Genomic DNA, 20658 nt, shown 5'->3' on the forward strand with positions numbered 1-20658 from the left:
GGTCGTGAAGATCTTTTTGTACAGTTCTTCTGTGTATTCTTGCCACCTCTTCTTAATATCTTCTGCTTCTGTTAGGTCCATACCATTTCTGTCCTTTATCAAGCCCATCTTTGCATGAAATGTTCCCTTGATATCTCTAATTTTCTTGAAAAGATCTCTTGTTTTTCCTATTCTGTTGTTTTCCTCTATTTCTTTGCATTGATCGCTGAAGAAGGATTTCTTAACTCTCCTTGCTATTTTTTGGAACTCTGCTTTCAGATGCTTATATCTTTCCTTTTCTCCTTTGCTTTTCACTTCTCTTCTTTTCACAGCTATTTGTAAGGCCTCCTCAGACAGCCAATTTGCTTTTTTGCATTTCTTTTCCATGGGAATGGTCTTGGTCCCTGTCTCCTGTACAGTGTCACGAACCTCTTTCCAGAGTTCATCAGGCACTCTGTCACATCTAGACCCTTAAATCTATTTCTTACTTCCACTGTATAATCATAAGGGATTTGATTTAGGTCATACCTGAATCGTCTAATGGTTTCCCCTACTTTCTTCAATTTAAGTCTGAATTTGGCAATAAGGAGTTCATGATCTGAGCCACAGTCAGCTCCTGGTCTTTTTTTTGCTAACTGTATAGAGCTTCTCCATCTTTGGCTGCAAAGAATATAATCAATCTGATTTCAGTGTTGACCATCTGGTGATGTCCATGTGTAGAGTCTTCTCTTATGTTGTTGGAAGAGTGTGTTTGGTATGACCAGTGCGTTCTCTTGGCAAAACTCTATTAGCCTTTGCCCTGCTTCATTTCGTGCTCCAAGGCCAAATTTGCCTGTTACTCCACGTGTTTCTTGACTTTCTACTTTTGCATTCCAGTCCCCTATAATGAAAAGGACATCTTTTTTGGGTGTTAGTTCTAAAAGGTCTTGTAGGTCTTCATAGAACTGTTCAACTTCGGCTTCTTCAGCATTACTGGTTGGGGCATAGACTTGAATTACTGTAATATTGAATGGTTTGCCTTGGAAACGAACAGAAATCATTCTGTCGTTTTTAAGATTGCATCCAAGTACTGCATTTCGGACTCTTTTGTTGACCATGATTGCCACTACATTTCTTCTAAGGAATTCCTGCCCACAGTAGTAGATATAATGGTCATCTGAGTTAAATTCACCCATTCCAGTCCATTTTAGTTCACTGATTCCTAGAATGTCGACGTTCACTCTTGTCATCTCCTGTTTGACCATTTCCAATTTGCCTTGATTCATGGATCTAACATTCCAGGTTCCTATGCAATATTGCTCTTTACAGCATCGGACCTTGCTTCTATCACCAGTGACATCCACAACTGGGTATTTGTTTCGCTTTGGCTCCATCCCTTCATTCTTTCTGGAGTTATTTCTCCACTGATCTCCAGTAGCATACTGGGCACCTACCGACCCGGGGAATTCCTCATTCAGTAGATGGCTGACACACAGTGCTTGTTCTTGATTGTACAACTTCCTCTACACTTGGAAATTATTCCCTTACCTTCATCTCTTTTCTTACTCTTTCTAAGAGAGAAAAACAACCTTTATTACTGATCTTGATCTCATCCTTTCAGACCCTGCCACATGCAGATCTCCCTCTCTTGTCATCAGTGGATAGAATTTAATCATTCTCTTATCTTTTTTTTTAAAGAGCACTTAAATCATGCTGTAAGTTGCTGTCCAAAAAGGTTCAATCCAGTGCTGCCTAGTAGTCCTATCCATTATTGAAAGTGGAGGGGGGGGGGGTACTGAATTCTCCAAATATTATTGTTGAGCTTTCTGTTTCTCCCTTAATTTGTTTTGCTTTCTGTATTTTGATATTCTGTTGTTAGACATGTATGTTTCTAACTGTTATATCTGCCAGATGGAAGGACACAAATGATTATAAAATATGTATAACTGACTCACTTTGCTGTATAGCAGAAACTAACACAGCACTATAAACCAATTATCCTCTAATAAAAATTAATTAAAAATAATAAAAAGAGAAAAAACATTAAAACACAAAACAAAATAAAAAGGTTCAGTCAATGTTCTGACTTAATCAATAAATACTGAGTGCTTACTGTGTGACAGGCACCTGCAAGTGCTAGAGATAGAGCAGTGAATAAAGTTCCTGTCCTGAATAAACTGACAATCTAGCTGGAGAAAGAAAAACAACATGTAAGTAAACCTAACTTAGACGGTGATATGTGCAATAGAGAAAGATGAAGCACAGCAAGGGTTCAGAAAGGATGAGAGGGTGCTGTGTTACAAAGGGCAGTCAGAGAAGACCTCACTGATATCTGAACAGAGATCTGAAAGAAGAGAGGGAGCAGGTTAGGGAGGTATTTGGGGTTACATCATCTTGGGCAGAATAACCAAAAGTAAAAAGGCTCTGCCGTATGAGCATGCTTGACTTACTAAAAGAATGACAAAGAGGCTGAAGTGACTGGAGTAGAGAAAGCAAGGTGGTAGGCAGTGTGGGAGAAGAGGCCAGAAAGGAAAGGCGGGAGTCTAAATCATGCAGAGCCTGTAGACTATTATGAATTTGGCTTCACTGTGAGTGAGCTGGGAAACAACTGATATCTACTGAGCAGAGGAATGACATGATCAGACTTACATTTTTAAATTGGTAATTTTGGCTTCTGTGTTCAGAGGAGACTGCAGAGGAGCAAGACAGGAAATAAGTAAACAAAGTGGGAGCTATATCAGTAAATGAGGTAAGAAGGCTGGGGGGTTTGAACCAGGAGAGGCAGACTGAAAGTGAAAGTCACTCAGTTGTGTCTGACTCTTTGCAATCCCATGGCCTACACAGTCCATGGACTTCTCCAGGCCAAAATACTGGAGGATAGCCTTCCCCTTCTCCAGGGAATCTTAAACGCTGAACATATTTCAAAGGTAGAGCCAATATGACTTGTGGAATGATAAGAGTGTGCAATACTACTGCATCAAGAAAGGTGGACCAAGACAATGACGACAGCAGAGAAAGAGAGCATCAGTTTAACAACACCAAGAACTGCACTGGTATTTTAACAATAGAAACAGCTACCCATTTAATAAGGAGAAACAGAACTTGACTGTTTTCATTTTTATTTCTTCAATCCTAGAAAATTCTGTTTATTTTGCTTATTTGTTATATTTCTTCTTTGGTAAAGTTTCTATTCAAATCCTTTGCTTATTTCTGTATTTGAGACAGTGAAATCAGATATTGTTAATAGTTAATACAATTAATTCATGAAGAGCCCTTTGTTTTGTTGAATTCTTATACTGTTTAGGATATATTTCTTGGCTCTTTAGATTCAATGATTATTACTCTGTTTTTATGCTAATCCTATACCATCATAATTACTGTTGTCTTATTAAGTTTTACCACCTGACTTTTTCCCTCATATTTTGAATTATGATTCCTTTTTATGTTCCAATATTCTTTGATGGTCTTCCAGTTGAATTTCTCCATTGTCAGGTTTTAAGAAAAATCTGATAGGAATTTGATTATAATTATAGTAAACTTATGAATTATTTTGAAGGAACACTGATATCAGTATAATATTCAGATTTTCCTTCCACAAACATATAAATTGTGATTCCAACACTCCTTTCTTTCTTTGTGGTTTTTCTTCAGTGTTTCACCCCCATTCTTCTTTTCTTTCAGTGTCTTTATTGCTATGTGAATGGATCTTGAGCCATTGTTTTGTCCTCTACTTTCCTGCCTTCAAATCCAACATGGTGGCTCATATAAAACTATAAAGCTGAATACCATGCAAGTTGGCTGAAGCTCAAGTATAAAGAAGATCCATAGTAAAGGGAGTGAGTGAAAGTCACTCAATTGTGTCCAACTCTTTGTGACCCCATGGACTATAATTTGTGACCCCATGGGATTCTCTAGGCCAGAATACTGGAGAGGGTAGCTTTTCCCTTCTCAAGGGGATCCTCCCAACCCAAGGATCGAACCCAGGTCTCCCACATTGCAGGCAGATTCTTTACCAGCTGAGCCACAAGGGAGTACCTACCCAATAATTCTTAAGTGAAAATACAAAAGTGCCAAAGAGGAATAAGTGTTATGGGGCAAAATCTAGACTGCAGCAATGGAAGGAAATACATTTTTAAAAGATGTACATCCAGGAGACAGGGAAGAAATAGCACCAAACACAAAAAACTATGCGCCTTTTCAGAAAACCATGATTTTGAAAGAGTTTTTGAGTAAGGATAAAAGAGAAGGAAAATCAAAGGACACTATCCAGAAAGTATATTAGGATAACTATATAAGAGCTATTAAGACTATACCATTTTTGTTTGCTGTGGCCATGCTATATGGCATGTGGGATCTTAGTTCCCTGACCAGGGATAGAACTTGTGCCCCTTGCAGTGGAAGCATGGAGTCCTAATCATTGGATCTCCAGGGAAGTCCCAGGACTATATCTTAATATGGGTGATAAAAGTGGTCCTGAAGCAAAATACAGAATTGTTAGACAATTTAAATATCCAGATTAAATTGGATATTTAAATATTAAATTTAAAACATTAAAACAGTTGTCAGATAAATTCCTAAACTGACATAAGACTCTTTTATTTCTCTGAAATTTGAGACACTAAAGAGAAATCTTTCTCTAGGTTTGAAAATGAGCAAAACAACCAGTTAATAAGGCAACCTGACAAAAATACAAGAAAGTATTGTTGTGATGTTAGAATTTGAAGTAATCAAGGCAGAGAATACTGGCCAGAGTCAGACCTAATGCTTTTAGCCAGTGCTGCCTAATAAAACTTTCTGTGTTGATGGAAACATTCCATGTCTGCCATGATATGGTTGCCATCTGCCACATGTGGCTACTGAGCACTTTAAACGTGGCTACTGTAACTGAAGCACTGAATATTAATTTTAGTTAAATATTTTAAATTTTGAAATTATTTTAGACTCACAGAAAAGTTCAAAAATAACATACGGAGTTCCTATGTACCCTTCCCCCAGTTTCCTCCAATGGTAACATCCTATATCACCACACCACAAGGATCAAAAGCAGGAAACCGACGATTAACAGACCTTATTTAGATTTCACCAGTTTTATATGACTCACTCCTTCCTTTTCTTTACTTCCTCCCTTCCTTTTACAGTAAGTACCACCACAATTAGGATACAGGACTACCCCTTCACTCTTCAGGATCCCTCACACTACTCTTTTGTAGTCATACAGTAAACAGAGCACTAAACTGTTCTGCATCATTACAATTCTGTCATTTCGAGAAGATTTATGTAAGGCATACAGTGTTTAAGCTTTTGATATTGGTTTCTCTCACCGAACTCAATGATTTTGAGAGTCATTCACTTTACTGAACATTTCAACAGTTCATCCCTTTTTATTGCTGAGTCTATTGATTGTATGGATATACCACAATTTGTTTGCCAATTCACCTACTTAAGGATATTTATGCTGTTTCCAGTTTTGGTTATTACAAATAAAGCAGATGTTTTTGTATAAACATGGTTTTCATTCTTCTATGGTAAATAACCAACCACAGGTTATTTACAAGTCTGATGGTTAGGTTGAATGTTAAGCGTATTTTTATAAGAAACTGCCAAACTATTTACCAGAGTGGCTACACCATTTTACATTCCCACCAGTAATGTATGAGAGAGATGGCTGATTCCATATCCTCTTCAACATTTGTGATTGCCAGTATTTTCTACTTTAGCCATTCTAATAGTGTGCCATATTATCTCAATGGAGCTTTAACCTACATCTCCCTTCTAGCTAATGACGTTGAACATCTTATCCTGTGCTACTGACCAGCCCCATATGTCCCTAGAGAAGTAGTGTTTAAATATTTTGCCTATTCTTATTAATTCCAATAATTTCTTTGAAAGCCATATGTGGTTAGAGGCCACCATATTATGCGGTATAGTCCCAGTTAGTAGGAAGGCAGCTTCCAGAAATTCTGAGACTTTAAAAGAAAATATGAAGGGAAAAAAGAGAGGATACAACAAAAATGAAGACTGACAGGTTTTAAAAATGAAATCTGATGACCTTGTCATAAGTAATCTTATTGAGAAAGAGAAGTGGTGGGAGGAAGAGCTAAAGAACTAATTAAAATTTTAGGTCTTTAAGTTTTGAAGGGACATGAATATCACAGAGAGGGATCATAAAACTAAATCCGAAGGGATGGCACCAATTTCAATATGAAGTTTACAGTGTAAAATGATTTGAGTTTTTTTTTTTTTTTTTAAGGTAAAAGAAATGAAGATTACTCTCCTAGTATTTGGTTCAGATTCTGTGGGTATCAAATTCTGCCTTTTTGTTTACACCATGATTCAACTGATGCCCAATTGTATGGCTGGAATACTAGACATGTAGTCTAATCCAATTATTCTTAATCAGAGATACAATGTAACTCAGAACTATGTGCTATCTTATGTCTCTCAGTAAAAGCCAATCTGCAGCGGTTTGAATCCCAAGCCTGCCACCAACAGCTATGTGGCCTTACAGAAATTGGTTAACTTTTATCAGCCTGTTTCACCTGCAAAACAGAGATAATAATAATAACCATCTCACGAGGATTAAGTGAATACGTTGAGTGCTTAGAACAATGCCTAAGACACCGGAAATACTCAATAACTGTTAGCTGTTACTAGTACAACTCACTTATCCAGCATTTTCTACTCTGAGCCAGATGTTGGTGGGATGATGCTGAATAATTCCTGGTGATGGCCCTCCGCACACTCACTGTTTAATCAGGGCAACGAGGGAGGCAAGTACAGCACGGATCAGAAGCACAAAGGTGGGGGTTCTCTTTTCCATTTTGCTCTCATAATTAATACATGTTTTCAGAAAAGTTAGAAAAACACTGTAATTACTCATATCACAATTCAGGAATAACCATAGTGAATATTTTTATGAATGAACATCATGAAATTTTGTGAAAGTATGTTTTACAAAAAAGTTATTTTCTTAGGATATATTCCAAGGTGTAAAATGCTAAGCCAAAAGGAGTGTGTGTACACGCATATTATTTTTAATGGTTCTAGAAACATATACCCATTTTCTGCTCTCCAGAAAAATGGCAAATCTATATTTCCAATATCAGTGTAGGAGTAGGCCCATCTTTCCATGTTCTCCTTGAGTGATACTGCTCTTTAAATCTTTGCCAATTTGATAAGATGAAAAAATGAAATGCATGTTTCAATCTGCACCTCAACATCTTTCTCTTTACTTAGCAGACATTTTGTGTCCATTCATGAAGTCTTTCTTCAAACCCTTTTGTCCATTTTAAAAGAGAGTATCTAAATCAGACCTCAGTCAGGAAAGGCTTCCCTAAATAAGGGCTGTATGTACCTATTCTTGAGTTCTAAATTCTGTCTAACTAATGAGAGTTAGATAAGAAGGAGAGGGAGAATACTCTAGAGGGAAACATACATGTGAAGGTTCAGAGGCCTAACATGGCACCGTGAGTTCAGAACAATGACAGTTCTAGCTGATTTCACTGGGGGTGAGGTGGGATGGGGAGTGTACAGACAGGCAAGAGGGGAGGAAACTAGAGAGGAGCAGGAACTGGACCACAGACTGTCTTGTGTGCTAACCTCAGCAGTCTGAACTTTATTCTGAAAACCATGGGAAAAGAAACAAAGACTTTTAAGCTGGGAAGTAACATGATGAAGTTTGTGTTTGAGAAAGACATTCCAGCAGTTGAGTGAAAGTGTGGAAATCAATTAGAAGGCTAATATAATAATCCATGCAGTAAGTGCTAAGGCTCTAAACCAAGTAGGTGGCAGAAGTTAATAAACAGGAAGGCACTGATTAAATAGTCAGTGAGAAAGAATTCACAGAAAAGGAGGAGAAGACGGTAAAAAGGGAGGAATCTTGGGTTTCTGATTTAGGTACTAGAGGACTAATGTTATCACTTCCAACATGTTTTTTGTTTTTGTGTCACGGGAGGTGGTCACAGAAAACATGAAGGGTTTTATTCTGAATGTGTTGTTCGAAGAGGTAACACACATGGATCATCCAAGTGGTGATGAGTGGATGAAATGAGAATGTAAGAGCCTTCAGGTCAGCAGCAAGATCTGGGTGGGAGAGGCAGCTCTGAGAGGTCACTCAGAGTGCGTGCATATGGTGAGAAGGGCTCTGGGTTGAGGATCACAGACATTTCTGGGTTAAAGAGAAGAACAGAATTCTTAGGAGGGATCCTAAGAAACAACTTTCAAGGATGTTGAAGGAGAAACTTTCAAAATGGAGATCATTAGTGTTGGGTGCTGCTGAGAGATCAAGAAAAAACAAAAATTACCCACTGGATTTGCCAGTGTGAAGGTCACTGGGAACCTCGGTAAGTGAGATTTCAAAAAGCAACAAACCCCAAAGACTATGGCATAGTTCCAAAGACTATGTATGCACAAGAGGTATGTATAATTAAAAATATCTGTCAATAGAAGTCCAAAAGAACTAAGTAAAAAAGTCCTAAACGATAAGAAAGCACTGTATTCTAGTTTGAGATTTTTCTTTCTAAATGGCACATGAAACGAGTGTTTTACAATGTTCAATTTGATGAAATATCAGTCTAAACATGTTATATCAGGGGTAGAAAGCAGAGAGGGAGGGAAATTAAGAGATGATATTTTGAATATTTACATTTATTCCTCCTCAGGTCTTTTTGCACATTGCCTGCCCGCTTCCCCCAAGCCTTTCATCTTTTCTGTTCCTTCATCTCCACAATGGGCCAGAGGCTGTTTTCCCACTTTCTGTCTAAGTGGTTCATATGCACTCTAAGTGGTTCAGTGCTCATTCAACAATTCCTGTTACTTCCACATTAACTGGTGTATGACTATGTTAACAAGTACTCTCCAGCGGCTCCTGGTATTCCTTCAGAGCAAACATCCCGATGAAGTGGATTTCTTGTGAAACAAAGGTACAGAGGCAGCCAACAAGAAAAGTTAGGAGGGATAACTGGATTTTGAAGGATGAGAGCCTTAGCAGGTGAAGATGGGATTTAACTGGTGGGGAAGATCCCCTAGAGAAGGAAATGGCAACCTACTCCAATATTCTTGCTTGGAAAATCCCATTGAGCCTGGCGGGCTATAGTCCATGGGGTCTCAAGGAGTCAGACACAACTGAGCATGCACACGCATATAAGCAAAAAGGAATTCAACAAAGGTACTGAGATATAGCAGATATTCTACTATATAATTAAAAGAGAGCTTTGTGTGTTTGGAGAAGTAGCCGGAGTTTGGTATTGGTAAGGCTAAAAATGTACAGTACGGATTTTACAGTTTTAAGGTCTCCTTCAAATATCAAGAACAAAAATAGGAATGTAAATTCGATCTTCAAAGAACCTAAGAGACATCAATAACCCCAAATCACTGTATGTGAAGACAGAAAACTGCAGCGGGATAGTAAGTGACTTAGCAGCGTAGAGGAGGAAGGGATACTAATGACAAACAAACCAATTCCCCCTGTACAACCCCAGAAGGCCCAGGTTAGGAGGTACCAAGAATCACAGAAAATGGGCTAGGGTAGAGGACGGAACACAAGGGGAGTGCTTAAAAGTTTGAAAGGAATAGAGTTCTTCACCCTTACTCCACAAACTCAGAAAATCATCCCTCCTTTCCTGCTAAGACAGGAATCCTATCTGTTGGTGAAAAAACCTGAACCAGAAAAACACCCACCTCAGGCCATCACACACAAAAAGGATGGTAAAGGACTTAAAATTGAGTAAAGGTCTACTTTCTGAATAAGCCCACCAGCCTCCTTATCTCAGCTCAAGTCCAGGTTAGTCACCAAAACCAGGTTTATTATCTCCAGCTCCCAGCCCCCAGTATGGGTTAAAGAATTCTTTTTCTGGAGATTAAAAAGCCCATCTGATCACATGATTACCTTACAGAGAAGCCCACTAATTTGACAAAAGAACTCTATTCCTTTCAAACTTTCAAACACTCCCGTTGTGTTTACTAATTGACAAATGCTATTCCAAAACAGAGCTTCCTCTCAGCTCTTTGAGTGCCTGCTGAGTTGCTTCAGTCATGTCTGACTCTTTGCGACCCTATGGACCATAGCCTGCCAGGCTCCTCTGTCCATGGGATTCTCCAGGCAGTACTGGAGTGGGTTGCCATGCCCTCCTCCAGGGTATCTTCACAACCCAAGGATCAAACTTGCGCCTCTTATACCTCCTGCATTGACAGGTGGGTTCTTTACCACTAGCTCTACCTAGGAAGCCCCTCAGCTCTTAAGAGTCTCAATTTTATTTTAAATCAATTTTACTGATATATAATTTACAGAGTAAAAATGTTCATATTAGATGTATAGTTCAAGGAGATTTAGCAAGAACCACTCTCGATGGACATGAGTTTGAGTGAACTCCAGGAGTTGGTGATGGACAGGGAGGGCTGGCGTGCTGTGATTCATGGGGTCGCAAAGAGTCGGACACGACTGAGCGACTGAACTGAACTGACTGACTGAGTGTCCTAAAAGAGAGGGAAAATTTACATTGCCCTAAAACTATTTCTGTGCCCCTTCCCAATCAACTTTCCTACCCTGCAATATCTGACAACTGCTCATCTGAGTCCTATTCGTTCTGTCAGTTCTAGATCTTCACATGATTGAAGATGTGTACATACGAGATGTACATACATTTTCAGTCTGGCTTCTTTCATTTTGCATAATGGCTTTGAGATTCAACCATGTTATTGCATGCATCAATAGAATATACCTTTTTACTGCTTAGCAGATATCCTACTATATAATAAAATATACCCCAATTCATCTTATCTATTCAGTTAATGGACATCTGGGTTGTTTCTAGTTTGGACTATTATGAACTAAAACTGCAAAGAACTTTCAAGTAAAAGTCTTTTTTGTCAATAAGCATTCATTTCTTTTGGGTAACTAACAATGGAATTAATGAGTCATGAAAAGTGTACGTTATATAAAAACCTGTAAAATAGTTTTTCAAAGTGGTTCTGCCATTTTATGGTCTCATCAGCAACAATCAAGAGCTGTAGTGGCCCTACAACCTTTTGGATACTTGTCAGTTTCCTTAATTTTAGCCATTTTAGCAGGTATGAAGTGGTATCCCACTGTGGTTTTAATTTGCGTTTCCCTGATAACTAATGACGCTGAGCAATTTTCATATACTTTTTTAAAAACTGGGGTATAGTTGCTTTATAATGTTGTGCTAGTTTCTGCTCTACAACAAAGTGTCATCTGCTTATTATTAGCAATTCATATGCATCTGTTTTTGGTGATGTTTCTATTCAAATCTTTTGGGTTGCTTTTGACTGCTGCGGCTGCTAAGTCAATTCAGTCGTGTCCGACTCTGTGTGAAAGCCCACCAGGCTCCCCAGTCCCCGGGATTCTCCAGGCAAGAACACTGGAGTGAGTCGCCATTTCCTTCTCCAATGTGTGAAAGTGAAAAGTGAAAGTGAAGTCGCTCAGTCGTGTCCGACCCTTAGCGACCCCACGGACTGCAGCCTACCAGGCTCCTCCATTCATGGGACTTTCCAGGCAAGAGTACTGGTTCAGTTCAGTTCAGTCGCTCAGTCGTGTCCGACTCTCTGCGACCCCATGAATCACAGAACGCCAGGCTTCCCTGTCCATCACCAACTCCCGGAGTTCACTCAAACTCATGTCCACAGAGTCGGTGATGCCATCCAGCCATCTCATTCTCTGTCGTTCCCTTCTCCTCCCGCCCCCAACCTTTCCCAGCACCAGTCTTTTCCAGTGAGTCAACTCGTCGCATGAGGTGGCCAAAGTATTGCAGTTTCAGCTTAAGCATTAGTCCTTCCAATGAACACCCAGGATTGATCTCCTTTAGAGTACTGGTACTGACTGCTAAAAGCTCATTTACATCTTTTGGGTGTAGATATCGTCTCTTGGTCTGTGGCTTTCCTATCCAGTTTCTGATCAGCAGCTTTTGAAGAATAGGAGATTTTAATTCCAATTTTAATTCTACTAATTTTATTAATCCAATTAATCAAACTGTCTTCTGTAGTTAATAAATTTGTATCCTGTCCTAAGATTTCTGCCTATCTTAAGGTCATAGATGCTTTAAGGTTTTTAGGGGTTTCAAGTGTTATGTTTAGGACTATGATCTCTTTTGAATTAATTTTCATGCATGGAATGAAGCTGAATTTCAACATTATCCTGCATCACTTGTTCAAAAGACTATCCTGTCCCCACTGAACTGTGTTAGAACCTCTGTTGAAAAGCAAATCACCATACATATAGATTTATTTCTGGATTCTTTTGTGTTTGTATATACCAATACCATTCTGTCTTAATTATTGTAGCTTTATAGTAAGCCTTAAGATAATAATGTAAATGCACCATTTCTTTTTTTTCAGAATTGTTTTGGCTATTCTAGGTCCTCTTCACTTCCATAGTGATACTGGAATCCCTGTGCCTATTTTCACAAAGAAACATATTGACTGGAATTTCATTTAATCTAAATCTCCATTTGGTGACAATGGAGACCTTAACAATATCAAGTCTCCAATCATTATAATCCATGAACATAAATGTATCTTTCCATATATTTACATGCTCTTTCATTTTTCTAATCAATGTCTATAGGCCTTTCATTAAATTTACTCCCAAATATTTCATGTTTTATGATGCTAATACAAATGGTGCTATTATACTAATTTCATTTTCCACGGTGTTTGTTGTTGGTATAGAAAAATAGAGTTGATTTATGTATATTGATCTTATCACTTGCAACTTGGCTAAAATTCATTTATTAAAGGATTTGGGGGGAGGGTAAATTTCTTGGGATTTTCCATATAGACTATTGTATTGTCTGAGACTAGAGAGTTTTACTTTTCCCCTTTCTAATACTTACTGCCTTACTGACTATTGCACTGGTTAGAATCTTCAGAACAATACTGAATAGAAATGTGAGTTCAGAAATCCTTGCCTTGTATCTGATCTTGGGGAAAAGTACTCAGTCTTTCACCATGATGACAGCTGCAGGTTTTTAAGTAGATATCCTTTATCAGATTGAGAAAGTTCTATTTCCAGTTTGTTGAGATTTTTAAAAAATCTCATGAGGTGCTTTAGTTCTGTTAAATATCTATTCTGAACCTGTTGAGATGGTTACATAATTTTTACCCTTTATCTAGCTAATGTGATGGAAGAGGGGTGAGAAAACTGAAATACAGCTTCAGGCATTGGCTGTTTTGGTAGGGCATCCAGAAGAGATACTTCCCATTCAGATGAATATACATGGCAGTAAAGAGATAGGAGCTGAAAATAAAAACTTGGGAGTGAGTGTCAGACAAAGGTTTTAAAGTAGGAAGAGTGGACAAGACTGATCTGCACAGAAGGAGAAATGAGACAAAGACAAAATTCTGAGGAAGGCTCATATGTATAGGGTGAAGAGAAGGATCCAAGGAAGGAGACAGAGAATGCATTTTCAAAAGGCAGGAAGAGAACCAGCCAAATGTGACATGGAAGTCAAGGGAGGAAAGTGCTACATTCTTCCAACATTCTGAATTCCAAAGAGTTTGTGAACCAATAAACATTAAAACTATACTTTTCTTTTGTACATGTTTTCCCTAATTTCATGTAGAAATTTGAGGAGTTAATAAAACCTTAAACAGCATACATATAATGATGGAAAATAGAGAATGATGTTACACAAATTTTTATGTTGCTATTTGTGTGTTCTATTTCAGGAAACACCTGGAGCAGAGAGTATGAGGTAAAGAACTTCCACCACTTATCTCAGCTGATGAAAGGGTTCAAGAAGAAAATGATCTGCATAAATCACAGACGCAAGGGACGACTGTTTGAATGTCCGTGTTATTTAAACAGGACATTCTGAAGACTAGATAAGGAAAAATTGTAGAAAAGTGCCTAAAACTTTTTTTTTTTTTTAACAGAGTACATAAAGTGTGATGATTCAGAAGGAATGAGTCATTTAGAAATAATAAGATAATCTGCCTGGAAAACACCGGCACTCTGTAGTGGATGACTCAGTATGGAAACTGATCCCAAGAGAACAATTTCAGTTCAGTTCAGTCGCTCAGTCGTGTCCGACTCTCTGCGACCCCATGAATCACAGCACGCCAGGCCTCCCTGTCCATCACCAATTTAGAGGGATACAAAAACATATACTACAGAGCTACTTGTAGGATAAAAAAAGGAGACCTGGAATATTTTATCTGTTGTGTTCACTTCAAAAATTGTTGAGAAAATAAATTAAGAAATCTCATAGAAGGCAATATTTTTCTGATGCTCAAAGAAATTCTATATATGAACATGAAAGAACAATTAATGTTCCAGGTTTAACGCTGATGTCTTGATGAGACTAAAAGTAAAATAAGAACATCTCAGCAGCAGGTCTAATTTGAGCATACAGGAACTAGGAAGTGCTCAAAGACTTACTTTTTTCTTTACTCGAGTGGAGGAGGAAATGTGGCTGAGGGAAAAAGCACCAGGTGGGCAGGCAGGAGTTCCTCGTCCAAGCTTCTACTTCTGCACTGACAAGCTCAGTAAGATGGTCAAGTCAATGCCCTCACTGGGATTTGCCTTCTCTTCTGGAAAAATAAGACAAGAGATGGTTCTGGGGTCTAGGGAACACAAGAAAAGCAAAACATTCTTTCTTGCTTTGAATTACAAAAAAGCAATATTTTACCTAAAAACTATTTTGTATTTTTTGATGTGGGAAGCACAATGAACTGGCTATTAATTTTTAAAAAGTATTTATTTATTAGAATGTGCTGGGTTTTAGCTGAGGCACACAAGAGCTTTAGTTGTGGCATGTGAACTCTTAGTTATAGCATGTGGGACCTAGTTCCCTGACAAGGGATCAAACCTGGGCCCCCTGCATTAGGAGTACGGAGTCTCAGCCACTGGACCACCAGGGAAGTCCCTGAACTAGCTATTAATTTTTAATGTATGTAATTTGCAAAACTACTGATTTCTGAGTATTGGCTCTAAGTGGCAAATCATGAAGTTAAATTTTGTGCATGCATGCACGCTCACTCACTCAGTCGTGTCTGACTCTTTGCAACCCCATGGACTGTAGCCCCCAGGCTCTTCTGCTCATGTGATTTGACAGACGAGAATACTGGAGTGGGTTGCCATTTCCTTCTCCAGGGAATCTTCCCAACCCAGGGATCAAACTGGAGTCTCCTGCATCTCTTGCATTGGTAGGTGGATTCTTTACCTTTGAGCTACCTGGGAAGTCTGGTGGTTAAGCTTTGACCATTTTATAATTTAAAAATTCTCTATAATGCATTCCAAAGCATCACCGTTGCTGGTAGTACTTTAAGTTACTCTGATTCATATATTTCCCTTTTCTATGGCTTTTCTTATTTTGGAGAAGATCATATAAAGATAAAATCACATTCTGTCAGATGAAAATCATTTGGATGATTTAGAAGAACATGTATACAACCCAGTTTAATAAACATTTGATGCTACTATCAAGCCAGGTACTCTTCAAGACAAGTAAACTACAAATCCTATAATTCTGCCTCAAGCGAGCTTATAGTATAAGTAGGCAGAGAAAAGAATATTTTTTATATCAAGGAAGGTACCCCAGAGAGCAGGACTGCCAAGCCCAGTTTGGAATGGAGCAGAAGTAGTGGCTGCTGAAAGAAAGGGAAGATGCCTTGTGGATAAAGAGGGCCAGGCAGGAGATGGCCTGGGAGGTATGAGGAGCTCCTGGGAGTTTGGTGTTATTTCAATGTCAAGTGTGAAGAGAGGCTTCTAGGTGCTACCACTAAAGGGGTGGGGAAGAGGCAACAGCATCAGAGAATCCCCGAGCGGCTTCAGTGGGGGTGAGGGGGACTCAGTCAGGTTTACACTGTGGGCGAATCACTGCGTAGTGCTGCGGAGGACAGAGCTGGGGAAGCAAGACCAAAGCCAGTCAGAGCAGGTAGAAGGGCTCTGCAGAGAGACTTCAGAAGAGAATCAGTGAGGCTGTAAATGAAGGCAGTTCAAAGGCTTATGTGACTACTCGTGATCACAAATCTATGAGTACGATCTGAATATAAGTTAACTTTATTTCTTTTTAAAAATTTCTTTCTTTTTGATGCTGGGTCTCTCTTGCTGCGTGGACTTTTCTCTAGGTGTGGGGAGCAGGGGCTACTCACTGTTGTGGCTTCTCTTACTGTGGAGCCTCACGAGGGCTCAGGAGTCGTGGCTTCCGGGTTCTAGAGCACAGGCTCAAAAGTTGTGGTGCACGGGCTTAGTTGCTCCACAGCATGTGGGGTCTTCCCCGATTAGGGATTGGACCTGTGTCTCCTGCACTGGCAGGCAGATTCTCTACCACGGAGTCACAAGGGAAGTCCATAAGTTATCTTTAAAGCCTGTTCTTTTCTGTATCCCTGTGCAAGTACAAATTCTGGCCAAAGCTGACAACAGATCCTACATTCAGTTTTATGGGTAATTATGGATCTTTAAAAAGAAAAAAGGACTATTTATTAATGTATACTAAGTACCCAAAATGTTTAGGGTATCACAGAAAACAAGCAAAGCTCCTTTCTGTAGGACCTTACAAAATAAATGAGGCAAAAAGAATAAATCAATTCATTCAACTGGGGTATACAGGGGTATACTGAGGGGGCACTTCTGGGCCTTGATGGAAATCACATTCTAGTGACAGTTTCTCTTAGAACATGATTTTTACATCCACCTTTCTTTTTCTGACAAGTTTATTGTGGTACAAGTGAGCAGAGAAGCTCTCCAGAGGGAAGTGGGCAATTCTAGGTGATGACCAGGAACCTGGAGTAAAATAAATAGAAGCCTGAGTCAGGGGAAAACTTGCTTGAATGGGACGATAACAGACCAGAGAAAAAACCCCAAAGATGGCATGGATGGCAGTAGCTGAGGAGGAGTCTGCAACTGCTTTGAACGTGGCTTGGATTTGACAGATTGAAATTATAACTGCTTATTTCTTAAACAACCGTTTTAATCTTTGTAAAAGTAATGACTGTAGAAATAAGACATGACTGCTGGAAAAAAAAGAGAAAGAAAATACCAAGAGGAAAATAAAGATCACACCCAGAGACAGTATCAATATGAAGATTTTTCCCCTTTTTGACTTTCAACACACACATAAACATACACATAAATAGACATGTGGAATTTTGCAAATATTTATCATATTTTAAAACAAAAGTGAGACAATTATAGTTTATTATCTGCCTTTTCCACTTAAGACAGGAAAACACCTTTTCATGAAAATTAAAATCAATGGCATACATACTAGATACAATCTGTGGACATACCAAATTGACTTGTGCAGCTCTTTACTAAGGCACATTAAAGCTCTACGGTAAGAAAGGTGCATAAAGGAAGCAAGCAGCAAGCAAATAATAAAACCGACTTCAGCTGTGGCAGTATTTTCAATATTTTAAAGGTGGAAAGAAGACAGACATGGAAGCTCATGAGACTTTAGTGTTCCAGACATAAGATGAATAATGTCTGATTCTGGAATTCTTTGTGGATGAAGAATTTCCAAAAGGGAAGCCGGAAAAAAAAAAAAGACTGCAGTCCAACACACACTAAAAATGAAGTAATTTCAAATCTTCACATCTGTAGAACAGATAGAATGTCAAAGACAGCACCCAGACAACCAAAAGCAGTGGGTGGACTGCCAGGGAAAAACCAAGTGCCATTCTGGTGACCATCCATAACCACGGCTTTCCCAGGAAGTGACACACTGTGCTCTAACACAAAGCACACGGAACTTTTCTCTTAAGATGCTAGGCCACCTTAAGACTTCATGGACCCTCTTCAGGCCTCGCTTCCTCCAGTGCTTGGCTGGGCTCTGTGAATTACAAACTGAGCTAGTCAGAGTTCCCCTGGAAGCTGCCAATACTCGCCATTTCCCACTGCAATTAGAATAGCTCTGCTGTTATCTGCTTTACTGAGTTGGCCAAAAAGTTCCTTCTGTTTTTAAGTAAAAATAAAAGACACATTTTTCATTTTCACCAAGGACTTCATTGAACAATGTATTCACTGTTTTGTTCCACTATCTTCTGCCATTTTTCAGGCAACTTCATAATTTTATCTTTGCAAAACTTTTTCTCTTTTTGAGCAAAGAACTGTTCCAGCTGCTTTTTACAGTCTTTTAGAGAATTGCAATTTTTCCATTAAGAGAATTTTTTAAAGACTGAAATAAATGGAAATCTGAAGTTGCAGTATCTGATGAATATGGTGGATGAATCAGAATTTCCCAGTCAAGCTGTAACAGTTTTTGCCTGATCATCAAAGAAACACACAGTGTTGCTAATCCTGCTGAAAGATTATGAGCTTCTGTTCACAAATTTTGGACACTTATCATCAACTGCTGCTTTCAGCTGGTCTAACTGGGAGCATTACCTGCTGGAATTAATCATTTAGTTTTCTGGAAGGAGGTCATAACAGAGGACTCCCTTCCAATCCCACCATATACACAACATCACCTTCTTTGGGTGAACACTGGTCTTTGGTGTGGTTGTTGGTGGTTCATTTCGCTTGCCCCATGATCTCTTCTGTTCCACATTATTGTACAGTATTTACTTTTCATCACCTATCACAATTTGTCTTAAAAAACGGAATGTTTTGGTTATGTTTCAGTAGAGAATCACATGTGTAAATATGGTAAAGAAGTTCTTTTTCACTTAACATATGTGGAATCCAAACATCGGAGCAATTTAACATAACCAAGCTGGTGTAAATGACTTTCAAATGTTTACTGATTTGGATATTTTGACTAAGTTGGCTATCTCCCTTAGTGTAGTGTTGATTGTTCTTAACTGATGTCTCAGTTTGATCGCTATCAACTTCAACTGTTCTACCATAAAACATCGTCCAGCAAAGAATCTCTAGCATGCAACTTTGCAAACTACTTTTGACATGTTCAGGCTTCCCTCATAGCTCAGTTGGTAAAGAATCCACCTGCAATGAGAAGACCCCAGTTTGATTCCTGGGTTGGGAAGATCTGCTGGAGAAGGGATAGGCTACCCACTCCAGTATTCTTTGGCTTTCCTTGTGGCTCAGCTGGTAAAGAATCCACCTGCAATGCGGGAGACCTGGGTTCAATCCCTGGGTTGGGAAGATCCCTTGGAGAAGGAAAAGGCTACCCACTCCAGTATTCTGGCCTGGAGAATTCCACGGGCTGTATAGTGCATGGGGTCGCAAAGAGTCAGACATGACTGAGTGACTTTCACTTTTCACTTGACATGTTCAATAAGTCATAGCACCTTCTCTATACACCGCAAAAATCTTTCCTCACATTTCAGTTGTGTTTTTACTTTTCTTGAAATAATATAGCATAATATGCTGAAAATACTGCTTCTTTTCTTCCATTTTCAATATTAAAATGGCTACACAAAAATTCACCTGTTTTTGTAAGTTTTCTAAAAAATGTGCGCTGATATGACAGCTGTAACAATACAACCTAACAGAATTGTGTTGAATGAAGTTAAATACACTAAGCCCTACTAAAGCCATCTTACAGAAAAAAACTGAATGAACTCTTTGGCCAACCCAATATATATTGGATGGATCTCTAAAACATATTTTATTTGTAAAAATACAAATAGCTCAAAATTATTCTTAAAAATCATGTGATTAAAAAAATAACATTCATCATTCAGATTGTTAATCACAAAGGTAAAAATATAAATTTATAATGAAGGGATCTGAAAGTCACCACCATAATACCTTAGTTAAACTTAGAATCACTAATGGTGGGATAATCAGATAATATGTACCTCCCAATTGTATGCAATATGAAGCCTGAATATCATGCATGGACTTTTCTTGCCAAGAATATTTAGTTTTAATCAAACTTTCAGATTTAACATTCAATTATAGGAAATATAGGCAATAGAGAAATAAGTTTTAAACCACCACAGGTAAACAGAGAAGTTCATGATATGGCTCATTCTGTAAGACAACTGGCCAGGTCTCTTCAATAAGTCAGTCATGAGGGAAAAAGCACATGTGTGGAGCTTGGTTGGGGGGAAGGGGGCGTGGTAGAAAGAATCCCAAATATACAGGCTCTGAGGTGGGAACATGTCTTACTATTTCAGCAAGGTGAGAGTGCCAGTGTGACCAGACTTTGACTTTGACTGAGTGAGATAGGAAGCTACTAAGGAATTTTAAGCAGAGAAATTACATGATCTGACTTACTTTTAAAACAAGATCATTTTAGTTGCTCTTATGGGAACAGACTACAGGGGACAGGGGTAGAAGTAGGTAGACCAAAAAAGGAGGCCAAATTTGCCTAGAATATTCCAGGCAAAAGATGATGTTGGCTTGAACCAAGTGACAGCAGAGGAAAGGTGAAAAGTCAGATTCTGGATATATTTTGAAACAAGAGCCAATGGGACACATGTGAGAGCTTTGTGGAAAAGAGAGAGGTCAAGGGTGAATCTAAGGGTTGATTTTTTTTTTTTTTTAACCATTGTTTGTTTTCCTGAACAATTAGAAGAAGAAAACTGAGATAATTCAGACTGGGAAGACTGCAGGAAGAACCAATTCATTGGTGGGAGATGAAGCAGTAGTGGCAAGAAAGTCAGTAATTCAATTTTGGCTGTTACTTTTGAGGTGCCTACTAGACATTCAGATAAAGATGTGCAGAACGCTGTTAGAGAATTAAACCTAGACTTCTGGGGAGAGATTTAGGCTGGTATAAATCCAAGACTCATAGTTAAAGCCTTGAGACTAGATGAGATCACCAAGGGAGGAAA

The 20658-nt window shown here is 38.8% G+C and overlaps 1 protein-coding gene across 2 annotated transcripts in view; it reads right to left on the minus strand.

Moving 5' to 3' along the window:
* The window catches only part of PPP2R3A (protein phosphatase 2 regulatory subunit B''alpha), a 254163-nt gene that overhangs the window by 180897 nt on the left and 52608 nt on the right, over positions 1 to 20658 (minus strand). Inside the window, exon 2 of one of the 2 annotated variants that reach the window (XM_055413262.2) lies at positions 14354 to 14505. The exons of the other annotated variant lie outside the window; for it this stretch is intronic. The gene's annotated coding sequence lies outside the window, so the exon portion shown is untranslated. The remainder of the gene's footprint in view (positions 1 to 14353; positions 14506 to 20658) is intronic. 2 annotated transcript variants of the gene reach the window in all.

The sequence above is a fragment of the Moschus berezovskii genome, chromosome 1 (genome assembly GCF_049115385.1).
Source record: "Moschus berezovskii isolate FMDL1 chromosome 1, NW_MosBer_1.0, whole genome shotgun sequence".
In the NCBI taxonomy this organism is placed as follows: Eukaryota; Metazoa; Chordata; class Mammalia; order Artiodactyla; family Moschidae; genus Moschus; species Moschus berezovskii.